The 24,605-nt window shown below is 42.9% G+C and overlaps 1 protein-coding gene across 1 annotated transcript in view; it reads left to right on the top strand.

Moving 5' to 3' along the window:
• The first annotated feature begins 3,263 nt into the window (after positions 1–3,263).
• LOC145356766 (zona pellucida sperm-binding protein 3 receptor-like) overlaps positions 3,264–24,605 on the top strand; it is a 170,734-nt gene continuing 149,392 nt past the window's right edge. Inside the window, exon 1 of the mRNA XM_080209634.1 lies at positions 3,264–3,284. The gene's annotated coding sequence lies outside the window, so the exon portion shown is untranslated. The remainder of the gene's footprint in view (positions 3,285–24,605) is intronic.

Raw genomic sequence — 24,605 nt, 5'->3', positions numbered from 1 at the left:
AGGAGGCTGGAAGAATACAAGCATCATTCGTGGAAACAGAAAATGCATTGTCATTGTTTGTTCACCATTCAATTCCCATCCTGTTTTATAAATTGTTTGTGCTCCCCCACTTGGCCGTCTTCTCATTGCAGCTCAGAGACATGGACAGCAAAGAGCCCACAACGTCTGCCAGGGCACGACTTAGGTTGACCTCTAGGAGGCACATACCAATGATACGAGTTGATTTTCCCTCTCATTTTTTCCCTTCTCTTCCTCTGTAAAAGAATATAATTTCACATTTGATCCTCACATTTTTCGGACAGTTGAGCCTTGAATTTGACTGTTTTCGCAGCTATCATAAAAATCCATTGCCGAGCAAACACAGCCATAATATTCAACAACTGTTAATTTAAGAAAATGTATCATGCTACATTGTACAAAATCTAAAAGTTTCATACGTAAGAGTTACATTTAACCTATTAAGGTGAACATTGCTTTTTGCATATGTGATGTGGAGGTGCTGGTGTTGGACTGAGGGGGGCACAGTAAGATGTCTCACAAGGCCAGGTTAAAGTCCAACAGTTTATTTAGTATTGCAAATTTTTGGAGTGTTGCTTTGTCATCAGGTGAGTGGACAGTCTCTCACTGATGAAAGAGCAGTACTCTGGAAGCTTGTGATACCAAATAAAACCGTTGGATTTTAACCTGGGCATTGTGAGACTTCTTATTCTGCATGTCAGTTTGAAAAAGATCGATTCACTTTCTCAAACCTCACTGAACGTAAGTTATTGGTTTTCAAACAATCCTGTATCAGATAACCCCAACAAACTTTCACAGGACTTTATAGACATGCACTTCTTGCTCTGAAAGTTCAAGGAATATCATTAATGAGCCAAAGGTTGGCAATATTCCAGTGCAGGAGAAGTATTGCTTTGAGGAAAAAATGCTGGAAATGCTGATTCTTTGGAATTACAGCTACTCTGACAGAAACCTAGGATGATGTTACAAATTTGCTGTGTTCTGGCCAAACCCGAGTCTCCCACGTCCATGGATCACAGCTTAAAAAACAACTGGTCCCAATCTGTCTGTACAGAGTGACCTTTCACTAAATGTTACTCCTAACTAATGATTCCAATTCATTTCTTTTAATGAGTTGGCATAAAGTTTTAACTTTGATCAATTATCTCGAATTGCATAGGATTTGCAACACAGAAATAGGCCAAACATAAAAGCAAAATACTGCGGATGTTGGAATCTGAAACAAAAACAGAAAATGCTGGAAAACCTGAGCAGGTCTAACTACACTGTGGAGAGAGCATAGACCCAACATTTCAAGTCAAAATGATCCTTTGATAGAACTGAACAGAAATAAGTCATCCAGCCCAAGAGGTCTATGCTGCTGTTGATACATTCCAGGAGCTTTCCTTCTTCCATGTCACTTCATCTCACCTTATCAGCATCTCTTTTTATTCCTGCCTCTCTCCTGCACTTTCTTAGTTTCTTGGACAATGCTATTCTCCCAAATTCCTTGTGATTGTGAGTCCCCAATTCTAACCACTTTCTCTAGGTGAAGACATTTCTCCACAGTTCCTAACCCAGCTACAGCTGTGATGAAGGGCCACCCAGTCTTGAAACCATTGGCTCCATTCTCATTCCAGGAATGTCATCAGGCTTGCTGAAATTTTCCATCATTTTCTGTTTATGTTTCAGATTCCAGCATTTTCAGTAATTTGCCTGTATGGGCAATAAGCAGTGGGTCTAAATAAGGATTAGGAATTGGCACAGGCTTGGTGGGCCGAAGGCCCTGTTCCTGTTCTTTAAATGCAAGGACAGATTAATGCAAAACAAAAAACAGGGAGCTGGTAAACTGCCACCTACCTGTGTCATTGGGTGGCATGGTGGCACAGTAGTTAACCGTGCTACCTCACAGCACCGGGGAACTGGGTCCAATTCCTAGCTTGTGTCACTGTCTGTGCAGAGTCTGCACATTCTCCTCATGTCTGCATGGGTTTCCTCCGGGTGCTCTGGTTTCCTCCTACAGTCTGAAAGATGTGCTGGTAAGCTGCATTGGCCATGCTAAATTGTCCTTCAGTGTACCCGAACAGGGATTTTCCATTGTAATTTCATTGCAGTGTTAATGTAAGCCTAATTGTGACGCTAATAAATCAACTTTAAACAACTCAGGCAATGACAACAGCATGAATCTAGAATCTCTACAGTACAGAAAAAGGCCATTTGGCCCATTGAGTCTGCACTGACCACAATCCCACCCAGGCCCTACCCCCATATCCCTACATATTTACCCACTCATCTCTCTAACCTACACATCTCAGGACACTAAGGGCAATTTTAGCATGGCCAATCAACCTAACCCGCACACCTTTGGACTGTGGGAGGAAACCCACGCAGGCATGAGGAGAATGTGCAAACTCCACACAGACAGTGACCCAAGCCATGAATCAAACCCAGGTCCCTGGAGCTGCGAAGCAGCAGTGCTAACCACTGTGCTACATGCTGCCCACTGTATTGCGTGCTGCAATATGTTTTGGATTGCCTGCCAGAAGTTAAACTTTATTCATTAGTGTCTTAAGCAGGCTTACATTAATGCTGCAGTGAAGCTACTGCCAAAATGTTAGTGTCCTGACTGCCCCTCTACCAAGGCTACGATCATGACCAAGTGTCCCTGGAGAGACAGCATGCGGTGTCCGTGGGCGCAGTTGACGCCTTCCACGCCTGTTGGGCACCGTAGGGGCTGGGGTGCATTATCGACCCTAATGATCATGTTTTAATTTGATGTTTTCAAGTTTCCTTTGTACTTTGAATTTGTTGGGGCTGTTTCCCCTACTTTTGGGGAGCTATCCCTTTTACTTTGTCCTGATTTAACTTGAGTTTGTTCATTTGGTTTCGACCTTAAAAGAGGCCAAAATGTCAGTGTGAAAGTCCTCGCCCTGGGGCCGAGAGAGGAGGAGGCAATGTGGGGCGGCGCGGTGACACGGGGCATTACGGTAATTTGGAACCCCGGACGTTTCCATGGCTGCTGAGCAGGTCACGTGCCCGCCGTGTTTTTGTTTTTAAAGTGCGTCACGGCCACGAGACGGACCTGATGGACAGCGGGCGCCAACCAATGGGAGCCCTCGCCTGCGCCGGGGGTGACATCACAAAGGGCGGGGGGCGGTGCCGATGGGCTTGTAACAAATTTAAGAATGTAAATAAGGCGGGAAAGGGGGGGGGGGGGGCTGCAGAGTATCAATGTTGCAGCTGCTCAGCTGGGGCGGACACTGTATCAACATAGCAGCAGCTGTCAGGTAGGTCAACATCCTTCAACCCCTCAACACTGCTTTTAATCTCTTTCCTTTTATACCCAGGGAGAAGACATGATTCAGAGAACCAGGGCAATAAGTGGCAACGCATATACTAATATCCCAACAACGTGAGTTGCTGTTTACAACCCCCGTTCCCTCTCCTTAAAAATCCGGGGGGGGAGGGAGAGGACAAGTCTCTTGCCTATTTTGGCTTTATGTTCCTATATCACGCTGCAGTGTTTTTTATCACCCTCCTCTTAGTAGCATCAGTAGGTCAAATGCTGCTGCGTATGTTGTTTTTCCTTTAGTTTTTTCTAGATTTAAAGGTACACTGCATTTCTGAAGCTGTACCGATTGTCTTGTGATTTGAGCTCTGCTTCTTTTCTATCCCTGCTGATGGGTAAACAGGTGCAAGTGGTTTTGCCCGTGTTGTCCATCAGTGTCCTCTGAGACCCCGTTGAAAATAATGTACATTTGAGCGCATCTTTTATCAAATCAACATCAGTAACAATATTCACAATGGCAGTTCAGTGAGCACGAAATTATTTGGTGTAAGGTGTTTCACATTGCTTGACTGAATTTCACTGGTAATGCATCTGATATATGTTTAAAATGTTGTTTTGGAAACAGAGCATTCAGTCATTTCTTTCTTTGCTTGTTCCTTTTTCCAAGAAAAAAGTCATGACAGAGAATATAACTCATTTTGTTTTTTTTAAAAAAACAATTGTACAGTTCATCTTTGAGTGATATTTATCAGAATAGAAAATGTATTATTGCTTTAATGTTCTATCTGTCATGATTTTAAAACCTGTCAAGGAGGGTAAACTCGTACAAACATCTTATTCTTCTGATGCCCTCTTAGACTTTATGGCTGTTTGTATTTTGGCAGGGCTGTAATGTTATGCTGTTCAGAAAGGGTTTTTGGGTTTCAGGTGGAAGGTCTGTAGACATGTTAGATTAGCAGAATGAGCAGCGTTGCTGGCAATTTTTAATTTGTGCGTGATACAACTACAAAGAGCTGATATGCTGCAGGTTTATGGATGTTCCGATTTGCCAGTTTCTGATCATGATACCGTTCTGTGGCCTTCTGACTGCTGTTGCTGTTTTGATGGAAAGAAGCTACTGGCTCTACAGTAGCAGGGATTTATTTTTCAAGCATGCCCTTTTGGAAGCCTTCAAAGAAAACATGGAAAAGCTCCTATGTCAGTTACTGTGGTGTGATGGCACTGCTGAACCCTGATACCAATGACTGTGTGGACCAGGCATTACAGTGAATGAAAAGCAGATAATTTGGGATTTAGAAAAGAAATTTTGGGTATTTGATCTGAGTTAATTAGAATATGAAATTCCTTTATTGCTGTTGTAGTTCTCCTGATATTTGCACCCCACCCCTCCAAACATTTATACTGTTCTCTTTTCCACCTATCGTGGAAAAATCCAAGGCGATGATCTTACCAAAAAATTTGAGTGCTGAAAACAGGAAGGAATCACACCTGTTTTTTGGGTAAGCCCCCAGTTGCAATCAGGTGGCACTCCATTTTGTTCTTAAAAAAAAACAAGGATGTGATTCTCAACAGCTAGGGGAGGGGACAGAATCTAGTCTTGCCGGAAAGCCGGGTGCTAAATTCTAAGGGTGCCATTGTGCAGGCACCCTGATCTCCCAGTGCTACAAGTGCATTTTGCTCAACTTTTCTCATGATTTAATTTTCCCCTTTTACTCTGGAAAGCAAAATTATATTGATCTATTTGAGATTTTATCAATTTTAAAATGATGGAAAGAAATGACTGGAGGATAACAGTGCAATGGTAACAGGTCTTTTTTTTTTAAAATAGAATTACTTTCATTTGTATAATGCTTTTCACGTCCTTGGGACATTACAAATCAATAAGTTATTTTGAAGTGTACATGTTCACTATTATTGTGTTCACAGTAAACACAGCTACCTATGGTGAGTGTCACAATGGATTAATCTTAAGAATCTGTAGTTGTGTTGTAACTTCTTGAGAATACTTATTAACTCCAGAAATGTAGGGGCACACTGACATCTCTGGAGAGGCAGTAGAAAAGGTTTGGAGTGATGAGGTAAACTAGGATAGTTGGATTAAATGGTAACTCAGTGAAATGTTCTGTAGCTGTAATAACAAATAAATGAAATTATTAGATGGGTGTTTACAGTAGGCTAGCTTTCTTCCAGTTATAGCACTGCTGTCTCACTGCACCAAAGCCCCAAGTTTAATTCTGGCTTTGGGTGGCTAAGTGGAGTTTGCACGTTCCCTCTGTGTCTGTGTGGGTTTCCTCCCACATGCCAAAGATATGCGAGTTAAGTTGACTGACCATACTAAATTGCCCATTAGTGTCAAGGGGACTAGCAGGTTAAATACATGGGTTTGTGGGGATAATAAGAACATAAGAACATAAGAAATAGGAGCAGGAGTAGGCCATCTAGCCCTTCGTGCCTGCCCCACCATTCAATAAGATCATGGCTGATCTGAAGTGGCTCAGATCCACTTTCCAGAGATTCACCACCCTTTGAGTGAAGAAGTTCCTCCTCAACTCCGTTCTAAACCGCCCCCACCCCCTTATCTTGAGGCTGTGCCCTCTAGTCCTACTGTCCTTTCTGAGCGGGAAGAGCCTCTCCACCTCTATCCTATCCATCCCATTCATCATCTTATATGTCTCAATGAGATCTCCCCTCATTCTTCTATACTCTAACAAGTACAAGCCTAGTTTATTCAGCCTCTCCTCGTACCTCAACTCTGGTATCAGCCTAGTGAACCTCCTCTGCACTCCCTCCAAGGCCAAAATATCCTCGTGTAAGTGCGGCGACCAAAACTGCACACAGTACTCCAGCTGCGGCCTCACCAGTGCCCTGTATGTACAGTTGCAGCAAGACCTCCCTACTTTTATATTCAATCCCCCTCGCTATGAAGGCCAGCATCCCATTTGCCTTCCTGACCACCTGCTGCACCTGCAGGCTGGGTTTTTGCAACTCATGCACAAGGACCCCGAGGTCCCTCTGCACCGTAGCATGCTGCAGTTTTTCGCCATGTAAGTAGTAGTCCTTCCTACCATTGTTCCTACCAAAGTGGACAACTTCACATTTGCCAACATTAAATTCCATTTGCCAGTTCCTGGCCCATTCACCCAGCCTATCTAGATCCCTCTGCAGACTTTCCACACCCTCTGCACAATTTGCCGTTCCACCAATCTTGGCCTGGGTGGGATGGTTGCTGGTGCAGGCTTGATGGGCTGAGTGGCCTCCTTCTGCACTGCAGGGATTCTATGAATAGTAACAATCATCAGAGCACTAATGTGATACGTGACCTTTTTTATACAGGATGGATGGGTTGCTCCTGAATAAGTCTGGAACTAAACCCAAGTATCCCACCCCCCTCCACACCAGTGATGAAGATAACTATTACTGTGGGAGTTAGTTTACAGTACGTTGTAGCTGCAGAGTGACAAGGCACTTGGGAAAACTCGTAGGGACAAACATAATAGAACAAACAGTAGCATTGGAAGAGCAGTAATTAGTTGAGGGTAAAGAAAGCAAGGCCAACTTGCATGATGTTGGAATGAGTGGGAATAAAGGGACTATTTCAAATAAGGCTGACAAGTTATGTGAGATGTTGAGGTTATGATGTAGGGGCTATAACTGCTTTTATGCAAGAGGGTTCAACAATTGAAGCTATTTGGTTGGGGTTAAGAAACAGAAAAGGAGCTGTAACATTTTTGGATGTATTTTTATGGATGTCCAGATAGTAAGCAGATGGAGCAGAAAATCTGCAGGCAAACATCAGAGGAAATAGAGTGCAGCTATAATTTGGTACTTCAGTTCCCTAATATAAACTGGAGGAAAACAGAAATAAAAGCAAGAAGGCTGAAGACTTCTAAAAAATGTGAACAGTTAAACTTTGTACATGCTTTTTGCCTGAGGTCAGAAGCAGTGTTGGTTTGAGTGCTGGGAACTGAAGGAGGGCAAGTAAAATGTGTTTCAGTGGGCAAATATCTAGGTAATAATCATAATATAAAAGTTGTTTGGGTACGGATCAGAAACCCCAAGATATATTTTAAAGTCAGGCTAGACCCCAAAAATTTGCTATTTTGGCCTTGAGGATGTGATCTTTCACTCCAGACTCAACTGTACTAACACACTTGGAAGCTTTCATCAAAACAAATTTTATTTAACAACATAGTTTAACTATAACAAATGAATTATCTTAAGTATTGTTCAATTGTTAAAAGTTAAGACAAGATACAGTTCTTAACTGCTAACTTCTCACAATGAATTCCTATTCGAGCAATATTCCTCTTGTAGACCTAAACCCCCTTTTTAAAATTAATTAGCAAATTGCAGGCTTATTTGCTGATACTTAGGTTAACAGTCCGAGAGACTTTTATTTTCGCACCCTCTCCTGCAAATTCTGGATTCTTCAGGGGAGAGAGAATTCTTTGAACACTGGCCTTCCAAAACTTATTCTCCTCCAATGCATCTTTGACTTGATTTATTATTGTCACATGTATTGGTATACAGTGAAAAGTATTGTTTCTTGGGTGCTATGCAGACAAAGCTTTCTGTCCCTAGAGTATATAGGGGAGAATGTAGTGTTATATCTCCTTGGTTTCCAGTTAAACCTGACTGCTGCCAACTGTTTCCATTCTTAACATCCAGTCATTGCTAGAAAATCACCTTCAGTAGTTTCTCTTCCTGGTGCTTCCCTCATTAACTTAACCTGAAATCACAGCTTGTTTTATCAGTCCGTGTGTGTGTATGCACACTTCTATCTAGTCAATACCTCTTTGAAACCCTCCACTGTCCCTTAAGTTATCAGGTTACGTGTCTGACATCCAATATCTGTTGAACAGAAATTTCCCCCATTTAGGCACTGGAAAAATCAAAGTCATGTTTTTGGTCCCGATCACCAACTGTAACTGTTCTCACCATCTCTATCTCTCTTTCTTCCCTCCCTTTGCAAATGTCTTGAGTCTGAACCAGACTTTTCAACTCTAGTGTCATATTTGACCACATATCATTGATATTGGGTGTCCTGATGCAGTTATACAGGGCCTTGGTGAGGCCACACCTGGAGTATCGTGTGCAGTTTTGGTGTCCTTATCTGAGGCAGGATGTTCTTTCCATATAAAGCACTGCAGAGAAGCTTTACCAAACTGATTCCTGGGATGATGGGACTGACGTATGAGGAGAAATTGAGTTGGTTAGGATTGTATTCGCTGGAGTTCAGAAGAATGAGTGGGGAGAATCTCATAAAACATATAAAATTCTGACAGGATAGATGCAAGAAGGATGTTCCTGATGGTGGGGGGGGGGGGAGGCGGGGCATGGGGGGGGAGGCGGGGCGTGGGGGGGAGGCGGGGTGGGGGTGTGCCCAGAAATAGGGGTCATATCTAAAGATACAAGGTAGGATATTTCTAATGTAGAATGTGAGAGGTCAGCAAGGAATGTGTTTGAATAATTAAATCTAGCATTAGCAAAAGGCCCAGGTAATCGTGCCATATCTAACTACTTCATGAAAACATTCAATTCTGTGGTAGTGAATTCCATAGTTTGACCACGCTTTGGGTGAAGAAATTTCTCCTCCTTTCTGTCCTGAACAGAACAACTAAATATTTTGTTTGTAAATCACTCCACAACCTTGCCCCCTCCCTGTCTCTGCATTCTTCTCAGTCTCTATAACTTTGTGCTCTTGGGTACCCTGATTTTAATTGCTGCAGCATTTGTGGCTGTGCCTTCAGTTGTTGGGGCCCTGGGCTCTGGCGTTCCCTCATTATTTCTCTATTTTTTTTTCTCCCTCTATACTCCTTTTTAAGATGCTCCTCAAGACCAATCACTTTGTCCAAATATTTATTCACTTGAGCTGGGTGGTAGTGGGTGTTGTGTGGTGGGGATCTTCAGCACTGTAGTGTTCAAACATCCAGATATTCATTTTGTGGGTATTCCCTACAAGTAGTTTGCGAAGGATGGCACAGCGGGAGCAGTGCCGCCCTCAGCACCAGGGACGCAGGTTCAATTCCAGCCTTGGGTGATTGTGTGGAGTTTGCACATTCTCCCTATGTCTGTGTGGGTTTCCTCCTGGTGCTCTGGTTTCCTCCCACACTCCAAAGCTGTGCGGGTTAGGTTGATTGGCCATGCTAAATTGACCCTAGTGTCTGAGCATTGGGTCTGGGTGGGACGCTTCATTGGCAGCTCGGTGCAGACTCGGGCCAGATGGCCTGCTTCTGAACTCTTTGATTCTGTGATTTGCACTGTAACTCACAAATTTACACTTTGTAGGATATTAATATTAGAGTTATGTTTCCCTTTTTGTTTTAAAGTTTGAATTTGGTCACGAGCCAAGTCTGTCACAGTTACTCAATACTTTATGACCTATCCTTTTGCCTGAAACATTGGATATAATTCAACTACAATGTGCAATCAAGACATTGACTGCTTTCAGATTAAGCAGAGTGATGTCTACATGGGTAACTGCACACATGCAGGCAGCCATTTTCTATTGGCAGGAAAGAAGTGCATCAGCAATTCTACTCCTCAGCCAAACTTAAATCCTATTCTGACTTTGTGTTTAGGCCCACTTTCCAGAGTAACATTCACGAGCAGGAGGCCTGGTGAAATTTTCTCTCCAGCGTCTAGACCAGAAGTCCCTGATTCTAATTTTGTTCGTGCTACCTTGTTTGGGATCAGCTTGCTTGATGGAGACTGGAAATGGGATGTGGAACCTCTTGTCTTTGTGGCTTGGCGCTATACAAAGGTATTTATAAGCTGTAAAGGTTGCTGAAATATTTATTCTTGTGTTTTGCAGCAGCAGGAACTGCTACCTCAGCAAGTTTTGGAATGAGAAAACCGCAGCTAGCTTGCCGTGGTGCCGGGCTAAAGGCAGGGTAGGTATCTGTTGTAAATTCTAGTTTCAGTTCCTGGCAAAGTTAGGAGGGTCTGAATACAAAATAAGTAAAAGTATACCACACTTAATATCTGTATAATTCTGGGGGGTTTTTTAAGTCACCTTTTGATAAGTATACAATAATGATCACAAATTTAAAAGAATACACTGATTTGCATTAAAGCTTTAGCATGACTAAACTTCACTGATTTATAGAGTAGTTGTGACGCAGGAAGCTATTCAGTCTGTCCCGTGTTTGCTGGCTCAGAGTAATGCAGTGAGTCCCATGTCCCCCCACCTCCCTCCTGCAGCCCCATAAACCTTCAAGTTTGTTCTCCCTCAACTGCCTGTGGGTGGAACAGTAGCATAGTGGTTAGCGTTGCTGCCTCACAGTGCCAGAGACCCAGGTTCAATTCCAACCTCAAGTCACCATCTGTGTAGACTTTGCATGTTCTCCTCGTGTCTGCGTGTGTTTCCTCCCACAGTCCAAAGATATTTGGGTTAGGTTGATTTGGCTATGCTAAATTGACCCTTGGTGTCAGGGGGATTTATAGGGTAAATGTGTGGGGTTACAAGAATAGGGGCTAGTGAGATTGTGGTCGGTGCAGACCTGATGGGCTGAATGGCCTCCTTCTGTACTGTAGGGATTCTATTCCACCTTTTTGAAATAATTTGTCTCCCCTTTGACCTGCCCTTGCAGTCAGCGAGGTAATTCAGCCCTGAAGGTGACTGCAGGGTTATTCTAGACCTCTGGATAGAATTAATGAACATGACAAGGTTTCTCGTTTTGGTTAAAATTGTTGCTACAAAGTTTTCTTCCTCGGTATGTTTTAAGGCTTTTTCTCCTGTGTCCCTGTTTATCAGCCAAATGCATTTTGTTACTAAAATGAAGGGGTTATATCTTGAATTGGTGAGGGGAGGACAAGTGCATACATGGAATAAAGTTAGATTTAAAACCATTATAGCACCTAATTAATTTGAACTGCTGGGTGATGTGATTCCCAGCGATCGAGGATGTTGTTACTCAAAATATGTAAATATAGCGTTGTATCTCAATATCTAGGTTTTGACATGGGTGTGACACTGTTCTAGTACAGTGCAACATGATGGAAGCTATCTGTATAGTGTATCAATAACATAATCTATGCCAGAGGATATCTCAAAATGTTTGTAAGATCTTTAGAAGTGGGCAGATAAATGAGGGGCTAGCTGGAAAGAAGGAAATTTTTATTGCATACTCAGGACATTTTGAAACAACTCACGTTCTTGTGCTCATGGCATCTTTGTCAATCTCTCCTTGGGTTCGATCTCTCCCTGACTTTATGCTCCATCTTTTCACCCTCTTCTCTCGCTCCAACTGTGAAATCCATCATTTTTTCCCCTCTCTTTAGCCCTGAAGAAGTCGTATGGACTCAAAACGTTAATTCTGTTTCTCTCTTCACAGACGCTGTCAGAGCTGTTGAGTTTATCCAGCATTTTTCTGTTTTTTTTTTATTTCTTGATTTCCAGCGCCTGCAGTATTTTGCTTTTATCACAGTCAGTGAAGTACTTTTTAAAATGCAGCCGATGCTGTAATGTGGGAAACACAGCAGCCAATTTGCTTGGGGCTCAAAAAGAATATAAGGCAAATAAACAGACCATTTGGTGCAACCAGCCCATTGCCAGTGTTTATGGCCTAGTCCTAATTTTCCTATCTGAACCATGTAACATTTATGTCACGCGTGTGCAAGACTGAACATCTCCAACAAGAGAAGGTCCGTAGCTTCCTTCCACATTCAATGACATTATCATTCCTAATCCCTATTACCAATATCCCGGGCATTCCCAGTGAGCAATCATATAAATACTGTACTGGGATCTCAGCTTTTTACAATTTTATATAAATGATTTAGATCAGACGGTTGCTGGATGATACGGGTAGGAAAGTAACTTGTGAAGAGCACCTAAAGGGCTACCAAAAGATATATAGACTGGCCTGTGGCGATGTCAGTGGGAATTCTCATTGACGGGAACAAAACCAGAGATTCCCTCCACTAACAAACCATGTGCCACCTCCCACCAGCGGGAAACACTCAGTTGGGAGACTGGAGAGTCTCCCCCATAGATAGGTTAAGTGGGCAAAGATCTGGCAAATCAAGAATGTGGGGAAAAAGTGAAATTGTTTGTTTTGGTAGAAAGAATTAAGAAAAAGAAGCTTATTATGTAATTGAGAGATTGCAAAGGGCTCTGGGTGTCCTAACGTATGAATCACAGAAGCATTCAGGTGCAGTAAGTAATTAGGAAATCTAATAATGCTGTTGCTTATAGTGAGGGGAATTGAGTAGGGAGATTATGCCAGGTGGGCAGGGCATCCATTTGGCGTACTGTGTTGGTCACCTTATTTAAGGAAGGATGTAAATGTGTTGGAAGCAGTTCAGAGACAGTTTACCAGATTAATACCTGGAAGGGTGGGTTGTCTTGAGGACAGATTGGACAGGCTAGGTTTATATGTGCTGAAGTTTAGAAAAGTAAGAGGCAATTTGATTGTGAAGTCTATTAGATCCTGAGGAGTGTCAGCAGAATGCACTTAAAGGATGTTTCTCGTTTTTGGAGAATCTTGATCTAGCTGTTGTTGCCAGCAGGATCTTCCAGTCTCTGTCTTGGATTCCTAATGATGGGGCGTGGGTAGGAGGGAATGGGAACCAGTGTTGACAGTAGTGGGACCCAAGGATCCTGCCAACGATAGGCTACCTTCAATGCCACAACGTCATGGGGCTGTGTGGAAAATCCTGCCCTCAGGATCGCTGTTTAAAAATGAGACGTTGCCAGTTTAGACAGATGAGACAAAATTCTTTCCCTCTCAAGAGAATGGTGAGTCTCTGTCTCTACATCTTCCTGAAAAGACAGAGGAAATAGACTCTTTTGAACATTTTTAAGGCAGAAGTGGTTGGATTATTGGTAAGCAAGGGGATGATAGGTTAGACCAGCCATGACATATAAGATGATTAGAGGTTTAGATAGGGTGGACAGTGATAGCCTTTTTCCTCGGATGGAGAAAGCTAGCACGAGGGGGCATAGCTTTAAATTAAGGGGTGGTAGTTATAGGACGGATGTCAGGGGTAGGTTCTTTACCCAGAGGGTGGTGAGGGATTGGAATGCCCTGCCTGCTGCAGTTGTAAATGCGCCTAGTTTGGGGGCGTTTAAGAGATCCGTGGATAGGTTTATGGATGGTAAGGGTTTGGTTTAGGTTAGAGGGTCATTGTTTTTTAACTGGTCGGCGCAACATCGTGGGCCGAAGGGCCTGTTCTGCGCTGTTATGTTCTATGACCTTGTTGAATGGTGGAGCAGGGTTAAAGTTGGAATGGCCTACTGCTGCACCTTGTTTGTATGGTTGTAAATCAGTTACCAATCTTGTCCCCGTCTCCACATTCTGTAACCTTATTCGTCAGTCTATTACAGGGCATCTTATGAAAGGCCAGTTGAAAATCCAGATTTACTGGATTACCTGCTGCTATTGAATCATAGAATCCCTATAGTACAGAAGAGGACCATTTGGTCCTTCAAGCCTGCACCGATAACAATCCCATCCAGGCCCTACCGCTATAACCTAGGTATTTACCCTGCTCATCTCCCTGACACGAAGGGGCAATTTTAGCATGACCAATCAACCCAAATCTGCACATCTTTGCACTTTATTTAAAAAAAGCAAATTACTCCAACCTCCAAGTTACAAAGCCAATGCACAGAGTGGATCAAGCAAACCCAAATCCATTCTTTGCATGCTTCGAAATCCAGTTCCAGGTGCCCTCAATAAAGGCAAACAAGATCCAAGCTGACAAGATAAGGCATTGTATCCAACTTGGCGCTTGAGCCTAGACAAAAGGTTGAGAAGCCTTTGAGCACAAAATCAACCCAGTTATTAATGGGGGATTTACTTAATCACATTGATTTTGGTAAGGACGAGTGGTGTCACCGTATGCTGCCCTTTTAAGTTGCAGTGACCAATGCAGTTGAGGGATTTTTCTTTCTCCCTTCTTAGGAAAGCTAATAATGGTGTGTTAATCCAGAGCTGGCTTAGAAAAGGATTGGCTGAGCCTTGGCTGTGGCTTGTTTGCCTGCTGGTTGAAATTAACACATAACATTGGGATTGGCTGGGGTAGACAAGTGTTGAAGTAGTGTAGGTCATGAGTGCCTTATCTTGTGCTGCTAGGGCATTTTCTCTGGAACACCATGCCATTTCTTTTTTATCAGTTGTTCTGAATCATTGGAAGATTTCCCACAGAGACTTGTGTACTTGTTTTTTACTCACCATTTAAAGGATGTGTTGTTTCGTGTGCTCAACATTTCTAAATGTTTTGCAGTGGAAGTAATTGTGCAGGAAAACAATACAGCTCTTTATGGCATGAAATAATACATCTGCAGCTAAAGGACCAATTTTGTTTACAGTGAGATCTTCAGTCCTCCTGTTGTAGCCCATATGTATAATTTGCTATTTTACACATTATAGTGAGCATTTTATGTTATGCATGTTGCCTTCCAATTGTGATCCCAGGATTGGCCACTCTTGATCTTCTCCGACTACAACAGGAGTCACCATTTTGTGACGTCTAAAAAATAATAGCATTGTGCTTTCAGCCAATAGTCCATGTGTGGCACTTTTGGATTTGGGAAAGAAAGATTTGCATTTATATAGTGCTTTTTCATAACCGCCAGACGTTTCAAAGCACTTTTCAGCAGAGCCACTTGGGAAAAGCAGCAGTGATTTTATCCCACAAAGAGCAGCATGACAACGGCCCAGGTAATCTGTTTGTGATGTTCATTTGGGCGATTTGAATATTGATCAGAACACCAGGACTAACAGCCCTGCTCCTCTCTGAAATACTGCCACGGGATCTTTTACATCTGAAGTGGGCAGATGCGGCCTCCGTTTAGCTCATTGGAAATACAGCACCTCTGACTGCACTGGATAACGTCCTCAGCACCTCTGACAGTGCGGAACCTCCTCAGTACTGCGCTGGATTGTCAGCCTTGGCTTTGGTGCTCAAGGCTCAAACAATCATGAAAATCACTTGGCACTGAAGGCCAAATGTGCAGCCTTCGGGTGTAATGGGATTACCTGAATCGGGCTGCCAGTTTTGAGTTTTAAAATGGTGATATTGTGTCCATGTTCTGGTTTTATATTAACGGTATAAGCTAACTAGCAAAGCAATAGTTGGTTGGAGCATAGGAGCTTTTCTACAAAAAAAAACTGATGTTGCGGCTGATGGAAATGCATTTTTTTTTCTTTATAAGGCATGAGGTTTCAAATACTCCTCCAGTTGTTAATAAGGTGAGTGGAATTCTTCCTCCTTAGCAGGACCGAATGATCCGAACCAATGTACATATATATTCACACTGAAGATTTTTGGAAGTTTGTCACATGATGGCCTGTCCAATCTCGATGCTGCAATGTCTCCCGCGGTGAGCGGTTTTGACTTAATTGGGAAAACTTGACTGAGACTACAACTCCCAGCGTGCATTATTGGGACCCAGAGCAACCGGCTGATCAAAAGTTGCCTGACGTCAGGTTGCTATGGAAACCATTCATCCTTTTTTTTAAACAAACCACGCATAATATGTGGGGAGGGCGAATGATGTGAAATTATTCTGGCTCAACATATTTGGTTTAAGTTGAGACAAATGTTCTTGAGGAAAACTTTAATGTCTGACAACATTTTGCATGATAGGCAAGTCTGCTAAGCATGCTGGGATTTGCTCTCCAATTACAGACTTGAACTAGATGCCTGAAAACGCAGTGCAGATCCAGGGATCTACATACTACGAGCATTAAATTGCTTCAGAAGCAATAATAGATGGAAGATGTCTGCTGTTCTCTTAAAGCTGATTTTTTTTTTACTGATTTTCGGAGCCTTGTTGATGGGGACAAAATGCCATGTTTTTCTTTTTTGAATTTTCGACATTGAAATGGAATGATCTAAAATGTGAGAATTTTATGCCCTGTATCAAATGCTTTGAATATATTTATACCTCAGCATTTACAAAAAGCCAGCAATCTGGGATTCAGCATTTGGAATGCATGCCAACAAAACTTAACTCTCTCTCTCTCTCTCTCTTTAGTGGAATTCGCTGAACTTGAAGACTATTATTTATGTGTTAACTTTGGAGTGTGGGAAGTAATTAAATATCGTTTCATGGTAATTATCTCTGTCCAGGAATAGTTTATTTAAGGTTTCTCCTGTCTGCCCCATCAGGTCAGAATGTCATCTGTGAACAGATAAGGAACCTGGTACATTTCATATTATTTGGCTAAGGGACCAGTGTATATACTGTGGCAATCTGGATATTATTTTAAAAAGTGTGAATTGGTTCTGTGTATTGTAGGAAGTGTTCGTTCAGTTTTTTTTTAACATAGTCTTAAAAAATCCCATGTCTGCAATTTATGCTCCTTTTAAAATGATTAAAATTAAAACCCGTCCATATTGAGAGGTCTGTGAATTAGTGAGGCTTTGAAAGCCATGGACTTCCTTTTGGATGACTGTTTTTACTTACAGAGGAGTAAAAACTAAAATGGTAACCAGAAAGCAGGCTCGTGGTAACTATTAAATCTCGTCAACAAAGTTTGTTAAGTAAATAAGTAAAGTTGCCATAGTCCCAGGTGACTGCAGGCTGGTGGTAATTTAACCTGAGGATCACCACACCTGAGACGAGGGACAAGTTTGAGAAGGTGAAATAACCTCAGCCCATACAGGAATTGAACCCGTTGCTTTCACTCTGCATCGCCAACCAGTTACCCAGCCAACTGAGCTAACCAACCCACTGTATTATACTGTGAATAACAGGGATGTCCTGACCTGGTGAGAAGGGATTGAATGGCAGTCCCCTCACTTTTTTTTTTAAAAAAGGTGAACTTGCCAATTTAATGAATGTTTAACTGTTTGTGTTGTGATCATAAAAGAACCAGTTGGAAAGGTTTTGTTGAATTTAACAAAGAAAGAGGAGTTTGCTTAATGAGATCAAGTTATCAGAGAACTGGAAGTTATACAATCTGTTGGCCTCTTTTAGGTTGTCCAATCTATTGGTGGTTTGGCTGGCTTCGGGCAGAATCTGGTGGTATTGCAACTTCCCTTCACTGGTCCCAGTGCTTCTGACTTGAAGATGTAGGCGGTTGATTTGGCTGTTCTTCTCCAGAGGGTCTTGCAGGAAAAGTCTCTGTCTGCAGCTTGACTCTGGTTGGTCACAGCAGCAAATAGGGTTAGAAGCTTGCAAAGTGGGTCGGAGAGAGAAGGATAAAGAAGGAAGCCGACTGGCGTCTTCGCCCATCAGTGCCTCAACTGCTGAGAAGCTGTTGTTGCTGCGAAGAAGAAAACAAATTTAAATGCAGGGTGGGTCTGTCGCATAAACATCACCCAGTGATTCAAACATGTTTGTGTTTAGAATATTCTCCCTCGAAACTTGGACGCTTCATGTCTGGGAATCTCTCTCAGCCGGTGTCCAAACAATCTTGGTATATTCCCATTGCAGCTTGATGAGGAAAGTCTGGGAACCTTTTTGACTATCACAGGTTTGCTAAGCAAATCCTTTATAAAACACAAGCAGAATTTAAAGACCTCCCTGGTAGTGAATTTTGGGGGGCAGGAGGGGGGTGTGGTGTAATGCATTAATCAAGTGGAAGGTTGGTGTGTGTGGGTGGGCGGGAGGAGGAGGTCTCAGCTGAGATTTTGTATTTTGAATTAATTTTAAATCAATGGTGGGACAGCAATTACTGTGCACTTAACAGCCCCAACCTGGCGTTGCTGGCAAGGTCGGTGGAGGACTAGTCAGGTGGGAAGACCAGAAAGCAGTCTCCTGCGTACAGGGCAGTGGCAGGAGGTGGGTTCGTCCCCAAGTTTAAAAGTACTAAGTGCCTGATTTAAGAGACCAAGAACAGGCCCTTCAGCCCAACCAAGTCTGTGCTGACACACATGTCTCTCTCCTCTAATTTTTTTTGCCTCTACGTGGTCCATTTCCCTCTGTTCCCTGCCTATTCATGTATCTATCCGGATGCCTTTTGAACATTATTATAGAATCTGCTTCCTCCACCACTTCTGGCATCACGTTCCAGGCATTCACCACCCTCTGTGGAAAAACATGCTCCTTACATCCCTTTTTAAAGTTCCCCTCTCGCTTACCGCCAATGCCTCTGAGTAACTGACCTTTCAACCCTAGGAAAAAGACTCTGACTATCCTCTCTATCTAACCTGTCATAATTTTGTAATCCTCTATCAGGTTCCCCTTTCACCCCATCCTCTGACAATGCATGTTTGGTCAATCTTTCTTTATTGTCCATATCCTTCAAACCAGGCACATGCTGTTAAATCTCTTCTGTGCCCTTTCTAATGCATTAACATCTTCCAGTAATGCGGTGACCAGAATTGTACACGATACTCCAAATGCAGCCTAACCAAGGTTTTATACAGCTGCAATGTGATTTTCCGATTTCCTATATTCAATGCCCTGACTAAAAGCCAGCGTGCCATATACCTTCTTAACCACCTTTGTCCACTTGAGTTGCTTCCTTCAGCGAACTGGATCTGCACAGCTAGATCCCTCTGTATGCTAATATTTCTAAGGGCTCTTCCATTTACTGTATACTTTCCTTTTACAGTAGACCTTACAAATCACATCATCTCACATTTGTCTGGGTTACATGTCCTGGAATGTCAACATCCTCTCTACACTCCCCGTCTGCCACATCCTTCTCCTTTGTGAATACTGATGCAAAGTACTCGTTAAGGACCTCATCTGGCTCTACACACACATTTCCTCCACTGTCCTTAAGTGGATCTACCCTTTCTTTAGCTACCTTCTTCCTTCCTGTATATGCATAAAAAGCCTTGGGATTCTGGGAGCCTCCTGACATCACTTACCAATGTCAGAGTTCATCAGCGATCCTAGACCGGGTGAGTGAGTGTTACATCAGCAGTTGGCACCACTACCCTGGTAGTGCTGCCAAGCAATGGAAAGCTGTCAGCCGCTGGCTGGGAACTATCAGATGAGTGGGACCTCTTCTTCCCAGGGCCCGGGCTTTCTGATTAAGTGCTTGTTTGGCACAGCAAAGTGAGCATTTCTGTAAAGGGCACTTGCCAGTTTTCAAGACCTGCCCCCTTTCCCCACCCCCATTCCCCAGTCATATCCGTTAAATACTATCCATTATGTCAAAGCAAGGCCTCTCACTAATTTCAGTAAGCACTAACCCTTCTCCATCCTGAATCTCCACATAACTGTACCTCTCCCTACCTCCTTTGCTACTTGCTAAATTTTGTGTGCTCACAGTACAAATATTTGATAAACTTCGGACTTCTCGTGTTACTTCCTGGAGCTTACAGCCTTGGCAGCTAAAGATCTTGTACATCATTTCTACTTGATCACTGAACAAAACCCCTGTGATTGTACTCCTGATTTTTATGTTCCTAGATCCAAATGCTACCAGCTCCATCTATGCCCCCCCGCTTCCCCCCTCCCCCCCCCACCCCACCCCCCACACACACACATGCAGCCAAAGTATCGCTTCTCTCCATTCCAGATACTGTAACCACTACCACCCTCCCCCCCCGCCCCCCCCCCAAATCCCGGTGCTTGTCTGTAACACACATAGTTCATTTCTGGTATGGTAACACCCCCAAAAATTCTAACTCTGCCAATGCTCCTGTTTGCTTGTGACAAACCCAGCAAAACCCTGATCACATTGACATGCACACGTACTCCCAGTGTACTTGCATCTGGAATGTAGAATCACTACAATGCAGAAAGAGGCCATTCGGTCATCGAATCTGCAGCAACTCTCTGACAGCATCTTTCTCGGGCCCATACCCCACTCTATCCCTTCAACTTCATGCATTTTCTCTGCTAATCCACCTAACCTGCACAACTTGGGACACTCGGGGGCAATTCAGCTTGGCCAGTCCTACCTAATCTGTGCATCTTTTGGAGTGCGGGAAGAAACCAGAACACCCAGAGGAAACCCATACAGACGTGGACAATGTGCAAACTCTGCAGACAACCATTCAAGGCTGGAATTGAGCCCATGTCCCTGGCACTGTGAGGCAGCAGTACTAACCACTGTGCCACCCCCAATGGGAATATCTTCCCATTCATCTAATTTTGGCTTCCACTCCAATCTGACAACTTGAGCTCAACTTTTTAGTCCTGTTTCCAAAAAAAAGCAAGCCAATTCTTTGGAAAGTATCCAACATTACGTTGCATATTTCTTGCTGTAAAGCAACATCCTGCGACTCATTGGGGGAAATGTCATGGGAAGTTTGCACATACAGAATACAACAGGTACATGTTTGTTTGAAAGGGAGTTTCACTTTGAGCAGTGAGTATATTTCACCCTTCTGATGTTTCCTCTCCAAAAGTTGGCAAGTATTTAGTGAATACAGACACCAACTTGCCTTCTAATGTTATGATATAATTTTGACATTCAGTTAAGTCCCTTTTGTACAGCGCTGTAGGTGGTGAAAATAAATTACTCTGTTTAGCTGGAAGCAGATTTTAGCTTTCTACTTGCTAAAATTTGTGTGTATACAGTATAATTGATATAAATTTAAGAATTCTAGTGTTTCTTCTTGTAGCTTAAAATCTTGGCAGCCAAAGGACTTTGCAGCCACACTTTTAAATGAAGAGGCAATAATTACTGTGGAGAAATGGGCGGCACAGTGGTTGGCACTGCTGCCTCACAATGCCAGGGACCTGGGTTCAATTCCAACCTTGGCTGACTATGTGGAGTTTGCACATTCTCACAGTGTCTGCGTGTGTTTCCACTAGGTACTCTGGTTTCCACCCACAGTCCAAAGATGTACAGGTTGGGTCGATTGGCCATGGTAAATTGTTCCTTGGTGTCAGGAGGAATTAGCAGGGTAAATATGTGGGGTTACAGGGATAAGGCCTGAGTGGGACAGTTGTCGATGCAGGCTCGATGGGCTGAATAGCTTCCTTCTGCACTGTAGGGACGCTATGAGAAATGTAAGGAAAGGTCACATGTTCTTTATAATAAACCTAAGGGGCTTGTTTATTTTTGTTAAAGCCTCACTGGGGGCTAAGATTGAAGGTGGACCAGCACTTAATGTTCTCTACGCCTGTTCTTGGGCTTCATCGCGCACCAGGCCATTTTTTTCAGAGGCAGGATGGAGGTGCTAGCAGGGATTTTCATCCACATGTGCTTGTGCCAACCCAATTTGTTAACAGCCACTTGAGGTCAATGCAATCAGCGTCTAACAGCCCTTGGCCTCCACTGGTCTCCGACCTGGGGTGGGGGCAATTCAGCTGCCTGGAGATCACCAGACTGAGGGACTAGTGCTCTTGGGCAGAGAGACTCTGCTTGCCTAGGTATTGCAGTAGCCCAGGGTTCAGCTGGGGAAGTTCTCCTATCCACATCCCACTGCACTGTTCTGATTGGAAAAATACATTGCTCAAGGATGTCACAATTTTGAAGTTCCTCCTCTCTAAGTCTCATTGCAACATGCCGCTGCTTTCAAGGCTTCTGACTGGCCACCCACCATCCTTAATTGGACTGCCCTCTTTGCTAATATTGGCTGCCCAGAGAAATATCAGTGACCACACAGTTGGGTTTAATGGTGGGATTCAGAACCCTGGGGCCAGATCACATTAAAAGAGTTGAAAATTATTAAGAGTACAGCTGATATTAAATGCTAGGATACTTCTAATCCTAGAAGGGAAATTTTGGAATGCCTACTCTCAACGATACTTTGCAATTTGATATAATGTGAAGACGGTCAACGATGTCCGAGCTATGTTTGTGATGGTTTTAAACAAAATAAATGTTTTTTAAACAGCAAAACACACACAAAAGACAACAAAAATACACTTGGCTATAGTAATGGCTATAGACGGTAACTTTAAATTTTACCCAGTTCCAAATCTCTCCGTTTCCCTAACCACCGAGCTAAACCTCAGCAAACAACATCACATAGGTTTTAAAACTAAGCAAAATCCAACAATTGTGAAATTGCCTCTGATGTACTGTATTTTTTCCCTTAAACTGATGACCCTACTTAGAAATTACTCTTGGTATACGAGGTCACCTTTTTGGAATGGTGACCATCTTTTAAGCTTTTTAACTCCTGACATTTTATCCCATTGAGACCAACTTGCTTTAGATAAATATTCGTTCAGTGTCGCTTGGTTAATCAGCATATCAAAAGCCTTGGTTCCATCAAATGCCTTTCGTCAAATTTCCATTTTTTTTAAATGTACATCTACCAAGACAAATTCCAATTATTGGATTCCTTATTTTCCATTTTATCACTACTTCTTAACAAAAGTGAATGGTAGTATTAAAATGGGTACTTATTATCAAAGTTTTAATCTAAAATGCACATTTTTATATCAATTATGATACTATTCCCATGGATATCTAATGGGAGAGAATGTAGACTCTTAATTAGATTTTTTCTTTGAAGCAACTCTAGAATGCATTCACTTTAACGGACAAACACAACTCCAACTTTCTTGCATTTTTGCTGCTTTTAAACTGCAACTATGTATCCCTGGAGATTTTGTTCTTTCACAAGTGAGCGTTGCAGTTTAAATGGCAGAGTTAGGACTAAACTTCTCTCTGAACAAAAATGGTAGAAAATTTTAAGGAACAGTCTTGTAATCCCCACCTTTAATCATTGCCCTTTGACATCCAATGGCATTACAATCACTAAATCCCCCACTATCCACATCCAGCGGGTTGCCATTGACCAGAAACTGAACTGGGTCAGCCATACAAATTCTGTGGTTAAATGAGCAGAACTGAGGCTAGGAATCCTCCAGCAAGTAACGTGCCTCCTGACTCGCCAAAGCCTGTCCACAGTCTACAAGCACAAATCAGCAGTGTAACAAAATACTCTCCCCTTGTCTGGATGAGTGCAGCTCCAACAATGCTTAAGGTGTTCAACACCATCCTATTTGATTGACGTCCCTTCCACAAACGTTCACTCCCAACACCGATGCACCATAACGTGTGCCATTTACAAGATGCAGTGCAAGAATTCAACAAGTTTCCTTGGACAACACTACCATCTAGAAGGATAAGGAAAGCAGGTACAGTTTTTGAGTGAGAGAGTCTTGAACAAGGGGACGTTGCAAGAAGAAATCTCTATACATCTCAGTTTTAAATGACCAGCCCTTTATCTTGTAACTAAAGGTGGTGAATCTCTGGAAGTCTTTGCCCTGCAGAGTAATGGAGGCTGGATCATCGGAAGTTTCTAAAGTGGAGGTGGATAAATATTTGATAGATCAAGGAGGGTAGCCAGAGAGAGGGTTGACCCACTCAAGGACAAGGGATGGAATCTATGCATAGAACCAGAGGAAATGGGCGAGGTATTAAATGAGTACTTTGCATCCGTGTTCACCAAAGAGAAGGACTTGGTGGATGATGAGTCTGGGAAAGGATGTGTAGATAGTTTGAATCATGTTGAGATCAAAAAGGAGGAGGTATTGGGGTTCTTGAGAAGCATTAAGGTAGGCAAGTCCCAGGTCCTGCTGAGATATACCCCAAAATACTGAGAGAGGCAAATGAGGAAATTGCTGGGGCCTTGTGAGAAATCTTTGTATCCTCACTGGCTACAGAGGAGGTCCCAGAGGATTGGAGAATAGCCAATGTTGTTCCTTTGTTTAAGAAGGGTAGCAAGAATAATCCAGGTAATTACAGGCCGGTGATCCTTACATCAGTGGTAGGGAAACTATTGGAGAGGATTCTTCGAGACAGAATTTATTCACACTTGGAAATAAGTGAATGTATTAGTGAGAGACAACATAGTTTTGTGAAGGGGAGGTCGTATCTCACTAACTTGATCGAGTTTTTGAGGAAGTGATGAAGATGGTTGAGGGTAGGGCAGTGGATGTTGTCCAAATGGACTTCAGTAGGGCCTTTGATAAGGTCTCTCATGGTAGACTGGTGCAGAAGGTGAAGTCACATAGGATCAGAGGTGAGCTGGCAAGATGGATACAAAACTGGCTCAGTCAAAGAAGACAGAGGGTAGTGTTGGAAGGGTGCGTTTCTGAATGGAGGACTGTGACAAGTGGCATTCCTCAGGGATCACTGCTGGGACCGTTGCTGCTCGTAATATATATAAATGATTTGGAGGAAAATGTAACTGGTTTGATTAAGTTTGTAGATGACCCAAATGGATTTGAGGATAGCGATGAGGACCATCGGAAGATGCAGCAGGATATAGATCAGTTGGAAACTTGGCCGGAGAAATGGCAAATGGAGTTTAATCCAGACAAGTGTGAGGTAATGTATTTTGGAGGGCCTAATACAGGTAGGAAATATACAATAAATTGCATAATCCTTAAAAGCATTAATAGGCAAAGGGAATCTGGGTGTATAGGTGCTCAGGTCACTGACAGTAGCAATGCAGATGGAGAAGGTAATCAAGAGGTATATGGCATACTTGG

The sequence above is a fragment of the Carcharhinus amblyrhynchos genome, chromosome 22 (assembly GCF_965287045.1).
Source record: "Carcharhinus amblyrhynchos chromosome 22, sCarAmb.v2.hapA, whole genome shotgun sequence".
Classification (NCBI taxonomy): Eukaryota; Metazoa; Chordata; class Chondrichthyes; order Carcharhiniformes; family Carcharhinidae; genus Carcharhinus; species Carcharhinus amblyrhynchos.
Note: the sequence above shows the minus strand (reverse complement) of the source record. Positions and strands in the feature narration are given on the sequence as shown.